General features: G+C 34.0%; 1 protein-coding gene across 21 annotated transcripts in view; it reads left to right on the top strand.

The window, feature by feature from the left end:
- LOC128991727 (coiled-coil domain-containing protein AGAP005037) overlaps positions 1–12,989 on the top strand; it is a 384,196-nt gene that overhangs the window by 73,397 nt on the left and 297,810 nt on the right. The gene's annotated exons all lie outside the window — the stretch shown is intronic.

The following is a 12,989-nucleotide window of genomic DNA, read 5'->3' as shown; positions in this document are numbered from 1 at the left end:
CTTAACAAATTGTAAAAACTGTAAAGTATTTTTTACATACGGGATAAAAAGCAAGAGAATAAAAAGTAGGATAAGTTAATTGTACGAAGTAAGAATTCAGTATGTGCAAATATATCTTAGATCAGAGAAAACAACAAGACACAGTAGTTTTACTTACAGTAGTTTATGTCTGTAATACGCCTTGCCTGCGTCCCCTATTTCACATTAACAATTCCCTGATGTGCTGTGCTTATTTGGATATACGTCTAACTATATCGGAAACCAATTATAGCTGTTATTGAATAACGTGTATTTTTACGTACCTATTGTGTGGTATTAGTTGAGCCGTTATTTTTTCTTTACAAATTTAAGACGCTGGTTATATAGCAAGCCAGGCCCCGTGAGCTAATTGTAATGAGGTAATAAACTAATAATGCTATCAAACAAAAGTTTATATATGTAACAATAAAACCAAAGCTTGTGCTGTTTCCTTAAAAAAAAATAAAATAAAAATGAACTTTTGAGATTCAGAAATAGATATATTCTTCTTTCTGCATAGTTATTATTTCATTTGATTCATTCATACTATTTGTTTGGATGAATAAATACAGGTCACGGGTTGAGAGAAAGATGGTTCTTTAGGGTCCGTACACAACTTAGTACGTAATGGACTTTGGTGGCTGTAAATTAGCTCATGAATATACAACGTCCGATTAATTCAAGCCCTGCTTACACTCTCGACACCTCCCTCTCCACTATGACGTCACAAGTGGCCGTTGTGTTGAACAGCTATATTGACCAGTGTTTAAAATCACCGTGTTCATTAATTATTCCAATAATAATCGCTATTTGTGTAAATAACATACCGTTTCAAACCTAGTTTTACGTTGACAATTTCATGTCCGACCTAATACAGTATCAGCATTTTAACAAAACTATGATTTCTTCTTGTGATTTAGTGTAGTAATCATACCAATTTGAATATGATAATCAACTTCCCTTTAAACAAAGTGATTTAGATTACTTTAATGCACAGAAAACAGATTTTTAGTATTAGTCTAGGCATATTAGGAAAGTTAGCAGAAAGTTTAAGTACAGTCCTAATCATCACTTTTCTTTATGTTTTTTGGGTCGCTGAACACAAATATGAGGTTTGCTGACAGATATTTTGCCCGGAACATTGGTAATTTTGTGAAAAACCTTAAAATTTGGGCACTTTTTTTGGTTTTTCGGGCAAATCTCGGTAAGTATGGGTTTTTGAGAAAATCCTGCTTTGAAAAAATTTAAGATGACAAAATTTACTACAAATTTCCTACATAATGTTTGTTTCTACGACGAACCGTTTCGCCACTAGAGCACACTAAAAAAGGCCAGAAGTACAAAAAATTAAAACCATTGCTAAATGCTGCCGTTTTACATTAGGTTTCCATGGAAACAACCCATGTTACGATAATTTTAACTATTTATTCATGATAACAAACTGAAACACACTTAAAAAAAACCCCGCCACAGCAAACCTGCAGACTAAGCGAATTTCCATTTCCCTGATTGGATTTACACTAAAATGTCTCCTTAGAAATATCACATTTATTCCCTATTTAAATAAAAGTTTAACGAGTACTTAGGTTTGCTGCAACAGGGAGGGTAAAAAGGTGTTTTTTTGTAAAATGTAATAATTTGGTATGAAATGAATGCATTTTCCAAATTTGATAAGAATAACATGGGCATTTCAAATTTACAGATTTTTGGAATTTTCTCCGTAACCATTAGGCGCATAACAACGCTTTAATATACTAATTTATTGGTTTTTTTAAGCTCTACAAAATGGTACGGAAAGAAATCGTAAAATTTTTAGTTTATAAATATAGGAAAAACCAAATTTTACCCCATAAAACCCCCCATAAATCCCTGTTCCCATAATCCGGTCATGCTGGTTCGCGAACTCATTCGAATAGACGTAGGTTTACACGTTTGTCCCAATTTTCATCAAAATCGGATGATTTTTGTCGAGTTCTCGCCCTAACGGACACATATATGAATTTGAACGGATGGTGTTTTTGGTCTCTAGGGACCTCAAAACGAAAAAGTAAGTCGGTCCCGGGTCCAGGTCTTACCATGAGTAATACGGTAATAGCTTATTCCCTATAGGGGAAATTCACTAATAAACTAACTAGTGTGTCTTCTGACCACAAAACTCAACCTGAAAGAAATACCCGTCTTTTAGGATTAAATTGTGGAAAATGGAGACAATTTTTTCTTTTTATAATGTTAATAACCTCATGAACCTTAATGAACCTCATAGGTTGGTTGGTAGGGTCATGTAATTCACTCTCTTCGGGTCGAAGGTTGGCATTCCATCCATTTTTTTTTTATGGGCCTAAGATGAGAGAAAAAACATCTTCCACATCCTCATTTGCTTCTAAGGCTTCCTCAAGGGTAAGAAACTGAGGACCAAGTTTATCTTTGTGAATATTCTTAGCTGCCTACAGTTTTCTTCTTTATAGCAAGGCAAGGAGTGGTGAATATGAAATGAAATGAAATGAAATTAAATGAAAATGAAATGAAAAATTCTTTATTTTACCAGGCAAAGTTAGGACCACATGGCCCTCTCTTACACTTAACCTGACAAACTTAAATATAAATAAATAAAAAATACAATGACATTTCTTAATCTAATATAAAAGTACATATTTAACACATCAAGTACAAGTTAAACAAAAAATCAATTTATTTAACTAATTAACTAATAAAAAAAAATAGTAAAATTATTATAAATTAATAGAATATACAAAAGAAAACACGTTCACTCTCTCACACGCATACGCACCAGCAATCGCGCAAAGACGCAGAAGCCCTAGGACACGCCAGCCGAGACCATTTGCTCAAAGTAGAGATTTTTTAGTGCCGCCACAAACTGGGAACGTTTATCAAGGGATTTAATGTGTAGGGATTAATGTGTAGGATTTTATATGTTGTTGATTAAGTTTTTCTTGGTTGATGCTTGGTTTTTTATGGTTGAAAGGTTGATGCTCTGGCCATAACTTTTGTGTAGTAGGAACCCACCACCAATAACATACTGCACTTGACCATGGAAGTGCTTGTTTTTAATGGGGACAGGGGTTTTAGGCCTTTAAAGATTTGATTTGGTTATTTGTGCAAACCATTATTATCAAACAACGAGAATGAGTATGGACCCAGTTCGTAGGAGAAGAAGTATTTTAGTTTTTCATCAGAATTCTTAGCGATGCTGATACGTTGAAACAATGTGTTGGGGTTTACGGGTAAGAATTATCTACTTTCATCGCGTTATTTACTATGGCAAGGGGCTGGACACGGTCTACTCGTCTGAATTTGACGTTAAGTTAAAAGTTATCTACAACTCTTTTAATGTATTTCATCCTTTTTTCTCAATCACTATAGCAGTCAACCCTGTGGCCAGCAACATCCCTGTGCTGAGAAAATAAATGGGGGTTTTGTAGGAACGGGAAATGTTCTAGCAGTCAGTCATACATCTTGGCATAGATTTATCAAGTGTGTTTCAGTTCATTATCATGAATAAATAGTTCTAATTATCGTAACATGGGTTGTTTCCATGGAAACCCAATGTAAAACCTTTGTAAAACGGTTAGGGGTTATTTTCATTTTTGGTTTTTCCCAGCATGATCGGACTATGGGAACAGGGATTTATGGGGGGTTTAATGGGGTAAAAATTGGGTTTTCCTATTTTTGACCCTATAAACTTAAAATTTAGCGATATCTTTCTGTACCATTTTGTAGAGCTTAAAAAAAAAATAATTTAGTATATTAAGCGTTGTTATGCACCTAATGGTTTCGGAGAAAATTCCAAAAATCTGTAAATTTAAAATGCTTATGTTATTCAGATGGAGACTAAGTAAACTGTTGTAGTTTGCTTGTTTATGAACATATTTTGATCAAATTTGGAAAATGTATTCATTTCATACCAAATTATTACATTTTACAAAAAACACCTTTTTACCCTCCCTGTTGCAGCAAACCTAAGTACTCGTTAAACTTTTATTTAAATAGGGAATAAATGTGATATTTCTAAGGAGACATTTTAGTGTAAATCCAATCAGGGAAATGGAAATTCGCTTAGTCTGCAGGTTTGCTGTGGCGGGGGTTTTTTTTAAGTGTGTTTCAGTTTGTTATCATGAATAAATAGTTAAAATTATCGTAACGTGGGTTGTTTCCATGGAAACCTAATGTAAAACGGCAGCATTTAGCAATGGTTTTAATTTTTTGTACTTCTGGCCTTTTTTAGTGTGCTCTAGTGGCGAAACGGTTCGTCGTAGAAACAAACATTATATAGGAAATTTGTAGTAAATTTTGTCATCTTAAATTTTACAAAGCAGGATTTTCTCAAAAACCCATACTTACCGAGATTTGCCCGAAAAACCAAAAAAGTGCCCAAATTTTAAGGTTTTTCACAAAATTACCAATGTTCCGGGCAAAATATCTGTCAGCAAACCTCATATTCGTGTTCAGCGACCCAAAAAACATAAAGAAAAGTGATGATTAGGACTGTACCTAAACTTTCCGCTAACTGCCACTTATATTCCTAATATGCCTAGCCTATATTGTGCTTTGGTCTGTGTGCTTTTAAACATTTTGAAATCGGGTTTTAGGTGTCTCTAGTTTTCAAGTTAGTTGCTTAAATATGTTGTCTGATCGGTTCATAATTTTCTCCCAAAATGAAAGTCAACTGATTATCGATTATCAAAAATATGTATTAATTAATATAGATTGCTTTACCGTACTAAAAACCTGTTTGTGGTTGACTGAAGTCCATTTGCATAGTTTTATGTTTATTAGTAAGTACAATATGGAATAGAAAATCTGTTCACAATAACGATTATTTTAGTTATTGATCTTTTTGTACAATTAACGCAGAGAGAGGTCATTTAGTTGATGAAGTTTATCCAGCAAATTAAGGGTGACAAATTCGCCATGTCAACAAGCGAGCGACAAAAAGCCGGGCCATGCAGTCATGTTTGGTGACTGAGCTGACAAAAAGCCTAATTAACTAAGCTTTCCCCCCTCCACCCAATCACAATAGTGGAATATATTTTGTACTAACTTTTACATGTTTTATGCATTTTAATTTCAAATGAAATTCAATTATTTCATTGAACATGAGATTTATTCAAGGCGTTACTAATACGTAGTTTTCACAGATCACATTTCATAAAAACTTAAACAAGTTCATATTCCGATCAGGTAGCTGTACCCGAAAAAAAGAACAATTAAAACAATACACACATAGTTGAATACAGTATTAAGATGCGATTTTTCATCATTGAACCCATGACACACTTTTATCGATACTCGTTACTTTAGTGCAACGGTTTCGATCGCAACAGTGACTCAGTTGTAACAGTGAAAAAAGGACGGTTTCACAATGTTAATACGGTGGAAGAACAAGGACAAATCTTCGTCTTCCAGCAACACTAATGCAACTCCCCCAACTTCTAAGTCTTCCAGCTCAACGAAGAAGAAGCGGAAATTCGGCAGAGAAGGTAAATCTTTATTTCATACAGTACTTAGTTGATTGAGTTCACAGGGTTTTTTTTATATTTTAAATATTTAATATTTTTATATTTTTTAAACATATTAAAATAAATGACGTTCTGCACTATTTATAAAGCTGCTCCCTTAGCTAAAAATTACTTATTCAACATGCATGAAAGTAATGAATCGTTATTCTTGATATTTATCATACCTTTGGATATTGTAGTGTATTTCAGATGTGTAATGGATGCATCTATTTGACCAGTATCAAAAATTCATTATTATAACTTGTCCCAAGCGAACTTAAAAATTAATATGATAGCGTACCTATTCCGTTACTTATACAGTGGCACAATATACACGTATATACTTTTACAGTTAACATTTTAAATAATTTGAGTATCCTTGTACCGTCTGGTCATATGCAAATATTTTACCTATATAGTAAGTTGCATATTTTGTATTATTATTGACGATTCCATCTTAAAACAACTTTATGATAATTTTGTGGAGAGATATGATTCTATACAAATAAGTGTTATCTTAATTAATCACAATAAACACCCACTACGCTATTAATGAAATAATACTATTTACCAACACTGAAGTTTTTAACAATAAACCAAATTATAATTTGTCCGTTCTTCACAATTACAATCGTATGTTGTCAGGTTAACTTTTTAAACACTTAATCATGCTTAGATGTATCCATTTTGCTATGTTTGATAGAGTAAATTTACTTTTTAAACTCAATTTCCTGTTTAGGCAAGGAAGAGAGGCCATCCTTTCGTTTCACTAATGTATCTGCATTAGGACGGTTTAAAATATTTATCCTTCGTATGTGTCCTTTCGGTCACGGTTGTCTTCTTCTCTACTTGCGACCCGACTGACACCACTTCTTGTTCGTCCCAAAGAAGATGCATTATGTGTGTCACCCTTCTCCATGGTAAATCGACATAAGTAAAGGAATTACCGAATTTAGTTGTTTTCCGGCTATTCCTATGAGACCGCAAACAAATTGATTTTGATATTATGATACAATTTTGCTAACTGCATTATTTACCATATTCAGGGCCCAAAGGATAATAGCTGTGCGGATGGAAATAAAGTTGAGGATAAACTGTCACCTCTGAAAGAGAGCGGATCACATTAACTTTCAAAGTTTCAGATTTATCAAAATTACCAAACAATAACTTGTTCTCTTAAATACTCCCATAACAATTTTGCACATACAACTGCTTACACGTTTATCCTAATGATGTTTTAAGCAAATTTACTGGTTAAAGGTAAATTTGTATCTTTGTGCACCAAAAATACAAATGGTTATTTAATAATGCATTGAATATTTAGCCGAACTCCTGTTTGGAAACTCGTTTGCCACAGATAAATCTTACACTGGTCATGACTATGAGCTTTGACTAATGATTTGAACTTGGATATTTAAGTAGATATACCATCTATGTAGAAAAAAAACATTGGCGGATGAGCCACTCACAGAGTACACCATTAAAATTACGTTAAAATCCTTAGATTGTGTTGCTGTGATGGTTTATGGGACATATTATCGTTTAAAGTAAGTTGTTATTTCACTATGTTGTGGAAGATATGCGTGCTTCAGTAAAACAGATATATACTACAACTCACTCCGTTGGTGATTTACTTTAATTATAATTCAAAGCCTGGTTACAACTTTTTGGAATGTATGTCACGTTATCCATAGTCAAAGGTGTTACCCAAACAAACTGTATCAGCACCTTTACTGTTAACCCACCATAGTCGTAATTTACAGTATGTGCTCAGGTCTGAGAATGGGAATGTCCGTAGCAGACCACATTAATCCTGGTGTGACCCTTGTACTGTACACGACTGATGATCCTAGTTAACCTGTGTCTAATGCGTTTTGTGCCGAACAACAAATAAATTACGTCGTCCTCTTTGGAGTTGTTTATGTAACTTTGACTTTGTATTCCCCATAAATAAGACAATTAAGAACAATTTCCCAATAAAATATAAGTATTGTCTATTTAGCTGGTAGCTGGTAGCTGGTATGTTTGCTGGTAGCTGGTTGCTGGTAGATAATCGTAGTTTAACCCTCGTCAGGGTCACGAGATGGGAAGGGCTATAAGCCTGTATCGAATGTCTAAGACTAACAATATCGATTCCAGGGTCATTTACCAGCTAAAAAAGGCCAATGCCCTACTACGCATTTAGTTTATTGGGTCGTTTATGTTATTACTAAACCTATTCTTTACAAAATGTTATTATTAGCGTATTCGCTATTTTTTCTCCAAACTGCTTCAAGTTCTCACACATTACCTCTGCAGTTATTTCATTTTACATCCCAATCACCATGATCTTTGTCATTAGGGGCGACCTTGATATAAACAGCTTCATGGACTCTCCCCTTAAAGCACCTAAAAACTAACCTAATGTCTTAAAGCCTACGAATTCGGAGTGGTCATGAGAGCTTCCTTAGCAATTGCATGTCCCTTACCGACTCAAGTGTTAGTCAAAGAGCAAGTAATTTTCAGCCGTATCATCTTAGAAACACCATTTTCTGCATAGTCACCGACAAAAAGACTCACTCATTGCACGTGCCTTTATATTTACATCCGCAAGAAATCGCCTAACGAAAACAATTCTACAGTTTTAATTTTAATTAAGAGAATTAATCCTTTCTGTGACTTAGCAAGTCATATTGCCCGTTCATGCCATAAAACGGGATGTTAAAGTCAGCAAAGAAAAGGTGGACTTAATCCAAATAATAAAACCCAACTGAAAGGTTTCCTCAAAGAGAGTTCTGATTGTGACATTGGCTTTGTCTTTGTGCTCAGCGAAATTAGTTTCTCCGTCTCCGATATCCTTTTTCAATTCGGATACGTTGAAGTTTCCAAAAGTTTTACTTTAAATGATAATATAATTCGATTGACTTCTTGGTTCATTGATAGTTAAAAATTGGCTGGAGAGAAGTTCAATGCCTCGTGTTTTAAAGGTCCTTGAACCGTTTGTTATTACTTTTGTGTAGTTATAATTATGGAGTATAGGGGTCCCGGCCACTGGTCGTAAATTCAGGTGCCATATTTATATAATCTAACTTAACCTAACGTAACCAAACTTCTGTATGCGGATTAGGGCCAGAGGTGGCCGGTTCTCAGTTTACCATAATGTGGTGGTCACTAATATATTGGTAGGTTATCATTTTACAGTTCATTTACAGTTACACTCCTTGTTTCATGTTGACCAATAATAATAGTTTACCTACGATTGGTTGCATTCTCTATCAGTATTCCTTTGATAGGAACGATCTTTCTGAAATAATTAAGACATTAGACACTTGACAGTTTCTATTTTAGTTGGATTACATTTTGTTTGTCAATACTTACTCATCAAAATAAACAGTGCTGTGTTTATAACTAAATTTGAGTTGTATAATTTAACTACTGGCCATTTGCACAGTTTGTTCAACTACTGCACAATCCAAATTATAGCTGATGGTTTTTAATAAAACACGAGTTTTACTACACCAACTTGTCCGTAGAAGATAGAAAATTAAATCTTACTTTATTTCTTATTAAATGTCTTTCACAATTTTAATTGCTTCGATCACTAAATAATGTATTGATTAGTAAATGCAATGCAATTTATTGAAAACAATCAACAATGATCACGTGATTCGTCAACCACGCCTGTGGCCTCGCCGTGGTCGTTGTCACGGCAACCACAGTGAGGCAACTGTAGGCAACAATGGAATCAGCTGATACAATAACTAGGTATGTTTTGACAACACTAACACACATCACTGTTTCATTTAATGATCATTATATCAATGTACTATGAAGCACGGGTACAGCAGCTAGTCATTTGTATAAACCTGCTGTAGCAATGTTTTGTTGAAATAGAACGTAGTTTTAATGGTCCGTACACAGATACACAGAGTAATATACGGTATAAATTCTACTTTCTTCCTTAGGTATTTATTACCTGGATGTTTTATGTGTCATAACAAATCCTAATGTTAAAAATAAAAGTGTCCTTTTAGTTCGGCTTTGTTAAAACGTCGGCATATTCGAAAAGAATACTAATTGATATCAGCGCACTCTGTCGGCGGTTTAATTAAACTACGTTTATTCTCATTTGAAAACTGACCACAGTTTTAATATGGGGGCGAATTCTCTAGTTTCCATTGCCAAACACTACTGCAATGAACAGTTAATACGAACCTTTCTTCTGACTCGAACAACAAAACTCTGTGTTATGATGATATTTGTTAAACGATTCAATTTATAAATTTAGCGACCCATCAAATGCGATATACATACATCCCAATACTTCCTTTTGGATATACAGTAGACAGTCTGGTATTGAGCACCACCCAATAGATTTGTAAATGGGGTAAATCAGCTGATTGAAGCCACACCCACCATTGTAACTTTACTGCTGGGTGAATGCTTCCATCGATTTAATTACATACGTGTATAACGGACTGTAAAATTAATTCTTCGACTCCCTGCTTTTAAAATATAACGGTACAAATTTAACCAAAAATAATTATTTACTCTCACTGCTATATTTTATTACAGTACTCTATGATGATTATTCAGAGGTGCAGGGGACCTCAAATGGTAAAAAGGGTATATTTTCTTTAGATAAAAGTGTGCAACAAACTTGTTGTTCTTAGTTCTGAAGTGTGTCGCTAAAAGTTCTTCAATAGGTATAACTTAAACATTTCCAATACTAAAAGGTTTTATTTCTATCTTCAAGAGCGTAATCACTATAATTAATGATCTAGTGGTTGTGAATGCTTTGACTCATATGCCCTGTATAGTTAATTTCTACTTTGCAACAATTTCATTTTGTTTTTCAGAGAATATTAGTCTACAATCAAAAGCGTCGCCTTTAAGGGGATGCAACTCACTAAAAGATAAAAAAAAAACTGTTTTTTTCAAATCTCAGGTTCACATTTAATAGGTTTCATTTACTACCTTCTTCACTTCCTATAACGCTAGGCCTTACTCGAAATAGTTTTTAAAACACAACTTCAGGCTATGTCTAAACAGTCCAGCTAGAATATACAGTTGCGGAGTCATCATATAGTCAAAGCCACTGCTGATTATTAAGTAGCATTACCATTCTTGATATTAGTTATAAAAGAGAATTGTTCTTCGAGCAAAACCTGTTATTTGTATAACTAGTATACGACTATAAACGATTAACAGTTGGTTTGCATTATTATATTAAAACACATAAAATATTGTCCTAGTTGGGTTACACATGTACACTCAAAACGGCTCAATGTTGTTGATTTTGAAACAAAGTATGGTAAAACTTGTATGGATACATTATTTGTTCTGACACAATTTCAACAAAGAGTTCCCAATTTCCCTTCTTACTTTAGAAAATTTGCAACTATCGGAGAGGAGCAAGTTCAAGTGATGAGCCTGGAGCTATTGATTGCCACTCGACTTGACGTTGGGGGGGGGAGGTAGTTTGGGGGGGGGGGGGGTGAGGAAGATTTGGGTTTTGGGTAACTGAATCCCCTGAACTGTGTACTAGGATCAGCCAAGTCAGACACTTTGATACATTACCTGTGTGGGGTTCGATTGATATGTAAATACCTCCTTCATGTTTGTCTCAGACTATTTATTGCGGATCTTGATTGTCATAAAAATCAACTGAAAAAAATAAGATTTATTTCATTAGTAGTTTGTTCTAGAGTCTCAACATTGGTTTGTAAACGATTTGTTTATCATTTTTGCTTGAATTAAATTGTTTATAGTCCTAATCTTACTTTATGACTGTTTTTTAAGGTTCAAACATTTGATCCATTTTACTACTTTGTCTCCACTCCCAACTTTACATTAAAGTAAAGATAAGTATATTTTTGTGCAAAATTCTTGGAGATCACGTAAACTGCACTGGATATAAACCATCTAAGCTTGACAGAATTAATTGTAAAGTATACATAACTACGAAGATGTGATATATATAATTTTATTCGGATTATTGTACATATAATACTAACGCAGATTTCTTAGCCCATTGCAAGATTTCTACAACACTGATAATTGGTTTTAGTTATTTTATGGTGTTAAAAATGTGTTAGTTATTTTTAACACCATAGAAACCCTCTCACTGTGAGGCGTACATATTTGAGTGAACTTGATTGAAATGAAGTTAATCAGTTGTATTTCTTCTTTTAGACCTGTATTATAACTTAAGAGTCAACCAGTGAAACAATTTGAGCTGTCAACTTTATTCTTTTTAAGATCAATCATTATAAGAAACCATATTTAGACAAATATATTTTCTTTTACATGTAAGGGTTTTCTATCTATTACGCCGTAGATCTCAATAACACAATCTCTTTGTACTAAGTGTTATTTATTGTTAAGCAAGTCGTGACCACGGGAGCCACGTCTTCATGCGGTAAATTGTATTTAACAGACGCAGTAAATCTATTTTTCTTTTATTCGAAACACACATTCTACTCTTTACAAAACCTCATAGGCTTTCTTCCTTTGCTCAAGTCATGAACTTTCTAAAATTGACAATTTAAACATTTTCTTTTTATAACAGCTGTAGGATTGTTATACATTACACTTCGTACACTATCAAATAGAAATAGGTCACTATAACGTGCTCTAGACAGGTATAAAACTTGTCGTTCTATCCTTCTCTCGGATAGTTTCACCTTTTGAAATATAATATTTTGTGTTTAACCCAAAAAGGCCAATATATTGTCAGTTCATCCCAACTCGAGAGTTTTACTAGACAGATTTCACAATCAGTACGGATTGATAGTTAAAATTTCATTTATGGTGATGTATTTGCTTGATTGCTTGTTTCCTAAAAGGATATCTTTTTGTATTTTTGATACATTTAGGCAAAATAATATGTAGTTTATAGCTGAGTGGTTGTAGAGTATAAACTAGGAAAAAATTAGAAATTTAATTTAGTTTTTGGAAAATGGGTCTAAATTATCTCGATTATTTCTTAATGACGTTTGGATGTCGGTGTCGTAGTGAATCAAATTGATTCCCTAACATCTAAAAATGCCACGGCACGCAGAATGCCACGACAAAAACGACACGCAGAACTGCTACATTAGTTATTTGTGTAACTATTTCTCTCGTGTGCAACAAAGACACTTTGCGCTCGTGTTACACAATACATTTTTCCTACAGTTATTATAAATAATATAAATAGTTGTTTTCAAACACTATACAACACTTTTACTTTCTCCCCCTATACCATAGTATATGGAGAAAGTATTGTTTTCGTCAAAATTTTCGAGTTTGAGTTTTGAGTGGATATATTCGTTTTGGGTCCCCCTGGACCCAAAAAAGTGGTTTTCGAATTGATGTCTGTGTGTGTGTGTGTGTCTGTGTGTCTGGATGTGTACAGAGCTAGGGACTACACCTGTGGTCCGATTTCGATGAAATTTGGTATGTAGGTTCTAATCCATGGTATCTCCAGGTGTT

This window comes from Macrosteles quadrilineatus, unplaced genomic scaffold, assembly GCF_028750875.1.
Source record: "Macrosteles quadrilineatus isolate MER2022 unplaced genomic scaffold, UCM_ALF_1.0 Scaffold_4__1_contigs__length_99947679, whole genome shotgun sequence".
Classification (NCBI taxonomy): domain Eukaryota; kingdom Metazoa; phylum Arthropoda; class Insecta; order Hemiptera; family Cicadellidae; genus Macrosteles; species Macrosteles quadrilineatus.
This window is presented reverse-complemented; position numbering and strand designations above follow the sequence as displayed.